The sequence below is a fragment of the Varanus komodoensis genome, unplaced genomic scaffold (assembly GCF_004798865.1).
Source record: "Varanus komodoensis strain SLA01 unplaced genomic scaffold, ASM479886v1 scaffold40, whole genome shotgun sequence".
NCBI classification, from domain to species: Eukaryota; Metazoa; Chordata; class Lepidosauria; order Squamata; family Varanidae; genus Varanus; species Varanus komodoensis.
The window spans coordinates 1292034-1302196 of NW_025335942.1; the positions used below are offsets into that span (position 1 = coordinate 1292034).

General features: G+C 47.0%; 1 long non-coding RNA gene across 1 annotated transcript; it reads right to left on the reverse strand.

Moving 5' to 3' along the window:
• Positions 1-341: 341 nt before the first annotated feature.
• LOC123029674 lies at positions 342-8881 on the reverse strand. The gene is made up of 4 exons (XR_006415968.1): positions 8762-8881; positions 5734-5744; positions 5153-5158; positions 342-353 (listed from the first exon to the last, which is right to left on the reverse strand). It is a non-coding gene; the product is annotated as an uncharacterized LOC123029674 (long non-coding RNA).
• Between the last annotated feature and the right edge of the window lie 1282 nt (positions 8882-10163).

Consider the following 10163-nt stretch of genomic DNA (forward strand, 5'->3'; position numbering starts at 1 on the left):
CATGCGGAAGGTAAGGTAGGCTAAGAGTTGTTGAGTGGCCCAGGTCACCCAGTGGGCATCATAGCTGGGTGGGGATTTGAACCCACATTCTTCCATGATGTCTAGCCAGCATTGTGGTATAGTGGAATACTCAACAGGAAATTGCCATTTCTTTCACTTTCTCAATTAAATGGCTCATTTTCACTGCTTAAAAAAACCCCAAAAACTAATTGAAGTTTCAATTAGACCCAGAAATGAAAACAGAGGGTTACCTTGCCATCTAAAGAACCTATAAGTAGCCATGAGAAGAAAATGATGTTTCTGTTGTTACTTGCTATCAAGCTGTCTCCAACTTATGGCAATCCTTGAATGGCCTCCAAAGTATTTTGTTTATTGCTTATTTACATATTAGATTTCTAACCCACCCCATTAGCCGCACGGCCCCCTGCCTGCCCTTGCCTGCCCTGCTCAGCTCTTCTTGTAGCTTCCTTTATGGAACCGAGCCTTTTTAGCACTGGCTTTCCCTTTCTTCTTCTGCTTTTGCCTTCCCTGGCATGACTCTCTTCTCCAGGGAGCTGCGCCTTCTCATGGTGTGCCTGAAGTTTCATTCACTTCAAATGAATCTCCCAGATAAAGAGAAGTGGAATAGCCACAAGGTGCATTAACCTACAGGTCAACCTCTTTGGGCCAAGTTCTGGGTTCCAGAAAAAGCAGGTCAATGTAACCTCCTGAGCACTTGAATCATCCTCATTTCCTTGTGATGCCAGTGCAGATTACTGGATAGGCCCATGTCGTCCCGGGAGTGGGAAGTCGGCTGGTTCTAGGGGGCAATTCCTCAGGGGCAGCCCTGTCACCTCCTGGCTGATGCACAGAAGCCCTTGCACCCGGGAGCTTGCATGCACGCAGGGCTTGGTGTGGGGCAGCCGCGGGGATTCCTGCCACCGGAGCGCCTTGCAGAACGCGCTTTCCCTAGAGGACCATTTTTAGCATGTCAGTTCAGTCCTGGGCGGGAGAAGCACAGGCGGCTGGGACACTGAGTGGGATTAGCAGGTCTGTGGCCCCAGCCTGCGCTGCTCCCTAATCCCTGGCAGGCCGCTTTTTATTCCTCCGAGGCCTAGCTGTGAGCTTGTTGGGGGGGGCGGGGCAGCCAGTGTGGTCCCTCCTGGTCTGTCTGCGAAGCAGCAGAGTGGGGAGTCTGGCTTCGGAGCCTCGGCTCCAAGTTTGTGGAGCTGCGACTCTGGACTGTCCGATGTCAGGATGCTGGAGAAGCACGCCTTTAGCCGGTCGCCACTTTGCCGAAAGGCAGCTGGAGAAAATGATGCAGCAAAACTGTGGAAAGAACTGCGACAAACTGTGTACACACAGTGCCCTGGGGGTCAGGACCAATCCAGTTTTTTTGAAGAGCAGTGGAAATCCTCTTTCTTTTTACATAGAAAGTGCATTTCTTTTTACATAGCACTCTGCATTTCTAACACATGGATTCCACTTTGGAAACAAGACCGAGTAATTCAGAAGCTGGAACTACAAATTCTAGGGAAGGACCCACCTGAGAATTGTGGATGCATCCCTCATATTTTGGTTTTAGGGCACAGTAATTGTCATTACATTATTAATGGCTGGTGCAGAAGGAGAGAACATGAGAGGAAGGAAGGAAGGAAGGAAGGAAGGAAGGAAGGAAGGAAGGAAGGAAGGAAGGAAGATCTGAGCCGCAGCCAATGTGCCAAGGTGTTCACAGTGCTTGATAGGGGATCCATGGGATCCGGGCTCTAGTCCCTGACCCCAGAAATCCACTGGGTGACTTTGGAGCAGTCTCAGACTTCTACCCTAGCCTACCTCACAGGGTTGTTATTTCACAGATAAAATGGATCAGAGGAAAAATTGTATAAGCAGCTTTGAGTTCTTTGCAAGGGGAAGAAAGGCAGGCATAAATGTGACATGACAAGAATAATGGTGATTTACACTCTCAGCCAACACGGTATAGTATGGGACAAGGACCCACAAGCCCGGGGCCAAATCTAGCCTCCTGGGGGCCTTAATCCAGGTTGCAGCAGTTCCCAGAAAGCCCCGTCCTCTCCCTCCAATAGCTGATACTTTTCTGATTTCCTAACTTTCTCGAAGTTCACCCTCTCGCCCCAAGGCTTAGTTATAGGCAGCAGCAGCCATAAACAAAAGCATGCCAGTATTGTGAGTATCTTGCCCAGCCATTCTTTGTTTTACAGCATGTTAAAGCACCCTTTATTTTACAGAAAGAAGAGAAGGAGACATTCTTCTCCCATAACTCTAAAACCCAGGGGCATCCCACCAAGCTGACTGGGGGAAAGTTTAGGACAGAAAAGAGAAGGTACTTCTTCACACAATGTGTAATTGAACTAGGTAATTTGCTGCCACACGGTGGCCACCAATTTGGAAGGCTGTAAAAGGGAACTGCGCAAATTCATGGGGGGGGGGGCAGGAGGAGGAGGAGGCTACCAATGCACACGGGTCTTGCTGGCTAGCGGCTGCCTCCATTGCCAGAAGTGGCATGCCTGAGCTCCCCGGTTTCTGGCCCGCTTCCACACAGCCATGAGTCCGGGTTCCTGGCACATGCACGCAGTGTTCACACGGTGTTTCCTGGGGACTGAGTCCCTCTTCCATGCCGCTTGATTCGCAAGGCTGCACATGACATGAAAGGAGGTTGTGGGTTTTGCAACCAGACTTGAGGAAGCATCCATGGACTTTGTCTGGGCTCTGTTGCTTCTCAGGACAGAGGTGAACACAAAGGAAGTCTGTGAATGATGGAGGGGTGGATCCTGCAGGGCTTCAACACAGCCCAGTGCCAGCAGCCACATGGGTTGGGCTTCAAGTGGATCTTACCATAGTCCATTAGGTAAGGTGAGGTCAGGCTAGGTAAGACTCTCCTATGAACCAATCCCTTTTTGGGGCTCCTTGTCAGGAGACAGCAAGTCCTCATTCTCAAAAATAGCGTCCCAGTTGCTGATTTGTTTTAATCTTCAAGTTTCTATTGCAATTGCTTCTGAAAACTTAATTCCAAATGCTCCAGTCCAACATCTTTATTTAGGATGTGTGAAGATTTGGGGTGGGAAATTACTGGGAAGACTAACTCTGTCTGCTTAGATTGATCTGTTTTCTCTCCTGGTCACTCTATCTATCTACCCTTTGTCTACCTACCTACCTATCTCTATCTACACACTTAAAGCAGATGGGTTACACGGGCAAATGGAAAAGGGAAGTCCAAATCTTACCTTATTTCCTCCTTTGTTTCGTTAGCCACCCAGGGACACAGAACTAGTAACAATAACATAGAGGTGGGAAAAGAAATCAACATGTTAATAAAGGTTATATAACGAAAAAGATATGGAGGCTTTTCATCCCTCATTGCTGGAGAAGGGCTGGTAATGAATGGGAAAAGTGCCATGCTGTCCTTTGAATCCTGGCTCCTTTCTTATCTATATTCATGGGCTTTCAGGGGCCTAGCAGTTACATGTCAAAATGATGAGTCTCAACCTTGTTTCAGGATAAAGCATCAATCTACCGGTTCATGCTGTGCCTGACCTGATAGAATTTAAGAGGTACTGTAGACGCTAAGATCCCTCTACAAAATGTAATTTTTGAACCTGGTCCTCAGTGATGGACAAGATATTCTATCAACACTGCCTCTTTGAATTGAGGAAAGAGCTGCCCCGGGGGTATATCCCAACTGTTTTGCCAATCTATGTTGGCATGGATACTAACAGTCTTACAACTGATTTTGTTCTCTGTTTAACGTGTACCAAACACTCTTCGTCCTCCTCCTTTTTAGTCTGCTTTCCAGAAGTATATTATTTGCCTGTTGTGTACGCTGATTTTTCTTCCCTGGCCCCCGTTTCCAGCAACCTTTTTGGTAGCCTTTAACAGCTGCCTTCTAATGCAATATGGACAAATTACATGCCAGGACCAGCCTGGATGGAGCTGCATATTAGAAAGGGCCTGGGGCGACAAGAAGACTGGCATTCTGGTGTCACCATCTAAGCTTGCTTCGCCCCCCAAAAAGTCAAGACCTCACGTTTTGCCTTTCCCCAGCCAGGTCTGTCTGAACCACTGCAGCAAATGTGGTTGGAGAAACAAAAACATGTTACAAGGTAAGTTGCAGGAGAAAAGGAGGAAGGATGTGCCACAGAAATGCCATCCCAGTGGGATCTCTGTGTTGCTCATGACATCTCTGCCCACACCCTGGCCCACGCTCTTCCCTATGCTGTATTGATGATGGGAATTACAGAGGAAAAACGCATCCTAGTTTCCCAGAGAAATGCAATTGTGCAATGGATTGCTAGGGCGACGTCAGCAATAGCATCACTTTCCTTGGGCACCTGCTACTGAAGGTAGAGGGTGGAGGATTCAGGTGTGGTGGAACAAAGTGAGCTCAGTCCGAGCCTCAAGAAACTGGCTGAACCCAAGCTGACTTCCCTCCCCTTCTCTCTCTCCTCCTCACAGGTGCAGGGACCTCACCTGAGGCTACACAGATGATGCCTGGTGGCCCAGTAGGCTGGTGGCTCTCCTGACCTGATATAATACAAAGAAATGGCTGGTTCCCTGATCCTTTAAGCCCCCCCCCCCGCCCCAGTAATCCTATCGCCTGACTGCAGCAGGGCAGATTGAAGCTTCTCCGCCTGCGTGCTGAGATGCAAGGGGATGGCAGAGGGGCTCATATGCATGCGCACATGGGCAAAGCTCAGCCCCTTGAAAAGGTTGCCAGGCCCTGCTCTCAAGCAACTTCTATTGATCCTTGGGTAAAGGCCAACGGAAGGGAGTCCTTCAAGGTGTCCACAAAGTATCACCCAGAGGCCGTGTCCTGCAGCAATGAAAAGGCCAGACATCACACCAGCTGTGCTCAGTTGGAGAAGAGCCTGAGAACCAACCTGCACATGACACTAACTACGTCAAGTGTAGCTGAAGCACCGCTCTTCTCTTACTCCACTGAAATGGAACAAGCTCCAAATCGAACTGGGACCACCATGCTCTAGGAAGGAAAGATAAGCCCTCCTCCAACCATCTCCTCCCAAAGCCATCCATGAGGGGTTTAAAAATGAGGTGGAGCGCTGGACCAGGATCTGGGAGGTCCAGCTTCTACCCCCTGCCTGGCCATGAAGCTCACTGGGGGACTTTGGGCTGGACATGCACTCTCAGCCTTACCCACCTCACCCTGTTTTTCTTGTGAGAAAAAAATGGAATGGAACAGGACTATGAAAGCCACCTTGGGTTTCTCACAAGGTGGAATATAAATGAAATGTAATAATAATAAAAATAATAGGCAAGTTCCCTGGCCAGCAAAGCCAATGATGAAGGGTGGAAAGAGTGGTAGGCTAAAACATCTGGAGAGGCAGGAGTTGCCCAACCTTGGACTACCGTAATGATCTCTACATGGGGCTGCCCAGAGAGAGAGAGAGAGAGAGGGGGGGGGAGGCAGGCAGGCTCAGAAATTGCAGTTGGTCCGACATACAGTAGCCAGACTCCTAACTATTATGCAAACTTTGTTGACTTCATTGAGAGCCTTCTTAATTGGCTATTAATAGGGATGTGTGAGGAATCTGTTTTGGGGGTAGGAATCCTGAATCTCTGGGCTCCAGCCCTCTTTTCTGCAGCGGTGAGTCCAAGTTCCTGGTGTGTGTGTGCTCACTGTTTGCAGGCAGTTTCCAGAACTGGAGCCCTGAGTGGCTGCTAGCAAGCAGCATTCCTCTTCTGCATCACGTGCAACAGCCTTAGCTTGGGTTGCTACACTCGATGTGGAACTGCCAGTAGCACAACCTCCATTACGTAAGAATTTGCAGAGGTCCTCTCAGTTCGGCTGACTTCCTAAGACTGGCCAAGCCCAAAGGGGAGTCCATGAGCACTGGAGGGACCGATTCCATGGAGCTTCATTGCGATCCTAGCTACCAGTGTGTTTGTGAACCCAGCTCAATATCCTGATGCTTTCCTTTAAAGTTCAAAGTAGATGCGACCACAATTACAGGAGGACCCTTAGTTCAGATGTGCCTACTTATGAAACAGTTGCAAGGTCTTGAAACCTTCAATAACAAGAGTCGGCTACTACAGCTCCTTACATTCAAATGACAAACAAGAACTCCTGGGAAGCCAATGTATGTAACACAACACAGCACTAATTATAATAATTATAATATATTATATGATATGTAATTACACGAAGCTTCACACCAAAACAAAACACTGGAATATCAAAGTATTTGTCCAGGATGTTAGCAATTCCAGGTGGGCACCACCTTTCTTAAGATAACACAGTGGATCAAAGCATGAAGTTCTGTAAAGATTAAGGGGACTTTGAACAGAAGAATGGCATTCTTAGAAGGTGCACAGCACAATTGTCTCTGGTTATTCATCTGAGGTTTTTTGATTTTGCCCATCTCCAAGGACAAAGCGAAAGGACAGCTTTAAATGAAAGAGACCTTTAGGAATACAAAAACATGGCATGGGCAGACTCATCATTCATTGTGCCATGTGACAAAGAGAGGCTGAATGCAGGCCACTAAAGGATGGGAAAGGGGCCCATGGTAATAAGCCAAATTGGTGCACTGAATACAGAGGGCTATGCTCACCATGCCGTGTGTTACAGACCAGATACCAAAATTCTCTACATAGTCCACACTGGACCCAGACTTAGTCATATTCTGAGTAGACCCCTGCAAATAAATTGGTCCACTCTTCCGTATGACAAGGTTCCATTGACATCAGTGGGTTTACTCTAATTAAGTTTAAATCTGGATCCAATCTGGATCCTTTCATTTTAAATATTTGTACAGACATTGCCATCACATTTGCCAAAAGCAAATGTCTTGGGGAAATTTAGGGTCAAACCAATGTTTTAGTAGACATATTTAAAAAGAAAAAATGCATTTGCAAACTGGCAATTTTGACAAGAAAATGCAGGACCTTCTCACTATCTGGATCAGGGTGATGAACACCACAAAGAGATGCACCTATTTTGCCCGGAAGGCATGGTTTCCTGGAGGTAAAAAGCAGCCAGCAGGGGCTCTTTTCAAGAGGAAAGTGTCACCGGTCTCCAGTCCAGGCTGAGAACATGTTTATGCTTGAAGCCCCAACACTGCTTTTCCTTCAACTGAAACTGGCCAGTTCCAGCATGTTTTTTTAAGTGTGCGAAAGGCAGTGAGCAGGTTCATAAACCAAGCATGGTGGCTTCTTGCACAGAATGATTTGTCATGTAATCCCTTTTGTGGTATCTCAGCATAGTGCATTTGGTGTTTGGAAACTGTAAGAAAAAATGGTCTGTTCTATGGTTGCCGTGCTTCACCATGGTTTCTCTGATTGTCTGAACTCGCCATTGTGGTTACCATGGTGCCACCACAGAATCCCTTGGAAAGGGTGGCAGCTGCTGCAGGAGTGCCCTCAGCCATCCATCATGGGATTGAATTTCAGGCATGGTGGCTGATGGGATACAAGCCAACAGTGGGAAGACTGAGTGAGGAGGGTGGAAACCACACTAGCTTAGGAACCACTTCCTTGTCTGTCATGTACATCCAGACAAAAAAGTATGTGCTGTGGGAAACCACACTGGGTTGCTTGTCTTGTTGTGTGAATCTAGCCAAACTCTGCAGGTTGGCCCTTAGCTTTTTCCTGGGCAAAACATTCAAATAATTTCAAGGGGCCAAAGAGCTTTTGATAAGTCCAGCAGCATTTTCCAAAGGTTTGCATATCCTTAAGTTGCTACAGAGTTCACTCACAGTGGAATTTCAATGTGATTTCAGAAGTGTCTACTTGTACCAAAGAGTCAAAGACTTACAGACAGGATTAGCTTTAATATAGCCATGCAAATTCCCCAAAAGAGTCCTGCACATTCCTTTTCACAATACTGTTTAGTGACATTGATGTTGCACAAGGAACTGATGCATTTTTGTGTCTGGGAAGACCTCAATTCGATTCTCACTCCAGGCGTTAACTTACTATGAGGTCTTCAGCAAGCAACTTCAGCAGGAGCGGGAAACAGTGTGAAAATCTGAATGTATATATATGCATCCCACAGAGAAAACCATGTGTGCAACAGAGTAATAAAATAACCAGGGATAAAGACATTCAGCCAACCAATCTAAACGAGGTCTCTGTTTTAGCCAAGTAGCATCTTATTATCACAGGCCAAACCCTCTCTCAACCAGTTCTCCAAATCCCACAGCTCTGACTTTCTCCCTTCTAGGAGGCTGGCTGGCTGCCTTCTCCTCTCTGCATTCCCATCACTGGCTTATTCTTTTTATCTTAGAAGTAACTATTTCTCCATGTACTACCAATCAGGAAACTGGGAACAGTTTCTTGTTCACCTTTACCCTAAGTTCTTTTTTCTGCGCTCCTCCTCTGACCTTCATTTGAGCTTCTTCAGACTTAGTTTCTACTTTGCTTCTGCAGAAATATTGGCTCCATATCTAACTAAACTTTTGACTAGAGCTGACTGCAACCTTTGGCTTTCTGAGCAGACATCCAGGCTCCTCAAATCCAATAAACTTTTCACAATACTGATCCTGTCGTGCAAGTACAAAAACAGAGGATAGTATTTTTCATCACAATAAATCCTTCCCTTCATCTCAAAAAGAGAATGTCGCGCTACCGGCATAGGGTGCAGCACAGCAGTCACATGATCTGTGCAGCAGGCAGTCTACTGGAGATTCCCAAGGCCATCTGAACTGGGGTGATTGCAGGCATCTTAGAAACATAGGAACAAAGAGTCTGAAGAGGCCTCCTTGCCATCTAGTCTGACCCCAGCTCCAGCTGGCTGCACTCATGTAACCCCCATTCCATATCCTAGGGGTCCTAATCATCAATAAGTGCTTCCTGACATTCAACCTAAAACGCAGTTCCTTGAGCTTTGCCCCATTGGAATGTGTCCTGCCCTCCACTGCAGGGAAGAGCAGGTCACAGCCCTCCTCCACATCACATCCTGTCACATGCCTAGAAGTCACTAAAAGATCCCCTCAGAGTCTCCTCTTCTCCAGGCTGAAAAGACCCAGTTCCCTCAATCTCTCCTCATATGTCATCCCTCCCAACCCAGCTACCATTCTTGCAACCCTGTGCTGAACTGATTCTAACCTAGCTGTGTTTCTCCTATAATGTGGAGCCCCAGAATTGGATTCAGTACTCCAGTTGTGGGCACACCAGAGTACTGTAGCGCAGGATCAACACCTCACTAGATCTGGAAGTCACACGTCTGGCTATGCATCCAAGGGTGGCGTTTGCCTTCTTAACTGGTGCATCACACGGCTGGCTCATGTTCAGCCTGCTCTCAACAAATACTCCGAGATTCCTTTCAGAAGTGCTGCTCTCCAGCCATTTGCTCCCCATCTTGCACCTCTGACACCTATTCCTGTGTCCCAAGTGCAAGACTTTGCACTTATCCACATTGAATGTCATCTTGTTGTCCCCCAACCACTTCCACAGCCTGTCCAGATCCTTCTGGATCAGGATGTCCTGCTCTTCAATTGCAGCCACTGCCCTCACTTTGGTGTTTTTCATAAATTTTGTCAGCAGACTGGTTATCCCCTCCTTCAGGTCATTGATAAAGAGGTTGAACAGAATCGGTCCCAGAACTGAGCCCTGGGGAACTCTGTTCATCACCGGCTGCCATCCCGATGATTCCTCACTGACAGTCACCCTCTGCTTGCAGTCCATCAACCTAATCCATTGGACAGTGCATCAATCTATCTCAAAGCAAAGCTATTTCTCAATGAGGATAGCATAGGACGCTGTCACAGGCCATGATGAAATCCAGGGAAACCACATCCACTGCATCCCCTCCATCTAGCCACCTTGAGAACTTATTCCACAAAGTTCATCTGGCAGGATCTGTTTGTACAGAATCTGTGCTGCATGGCTGCCAACCTCCCATCCCTATGTAGGGTTTCCACAGCTTTCCCTATTATGAACCATTCCATCATTCGTATCATGGATGTAAGGCTAAGTGACCTTTAGTTCCCCATATCCCCTCCAGTTGAAGATTGGAATTACTTCCATCACCCTCCAGTCCTCTGGAACTTCTCCTGTTTTCCACAAGGTCTCAAAAATTAAGGCCAACAGATATTATTATTATTATTATTATTATTATTATTATTATTATTATTATTATTATAACATTTCTATGCCGCCCCTTGCCGAAGCCTTGCCGAAGATATGAGAGTACCCTGACAATTCCCAAA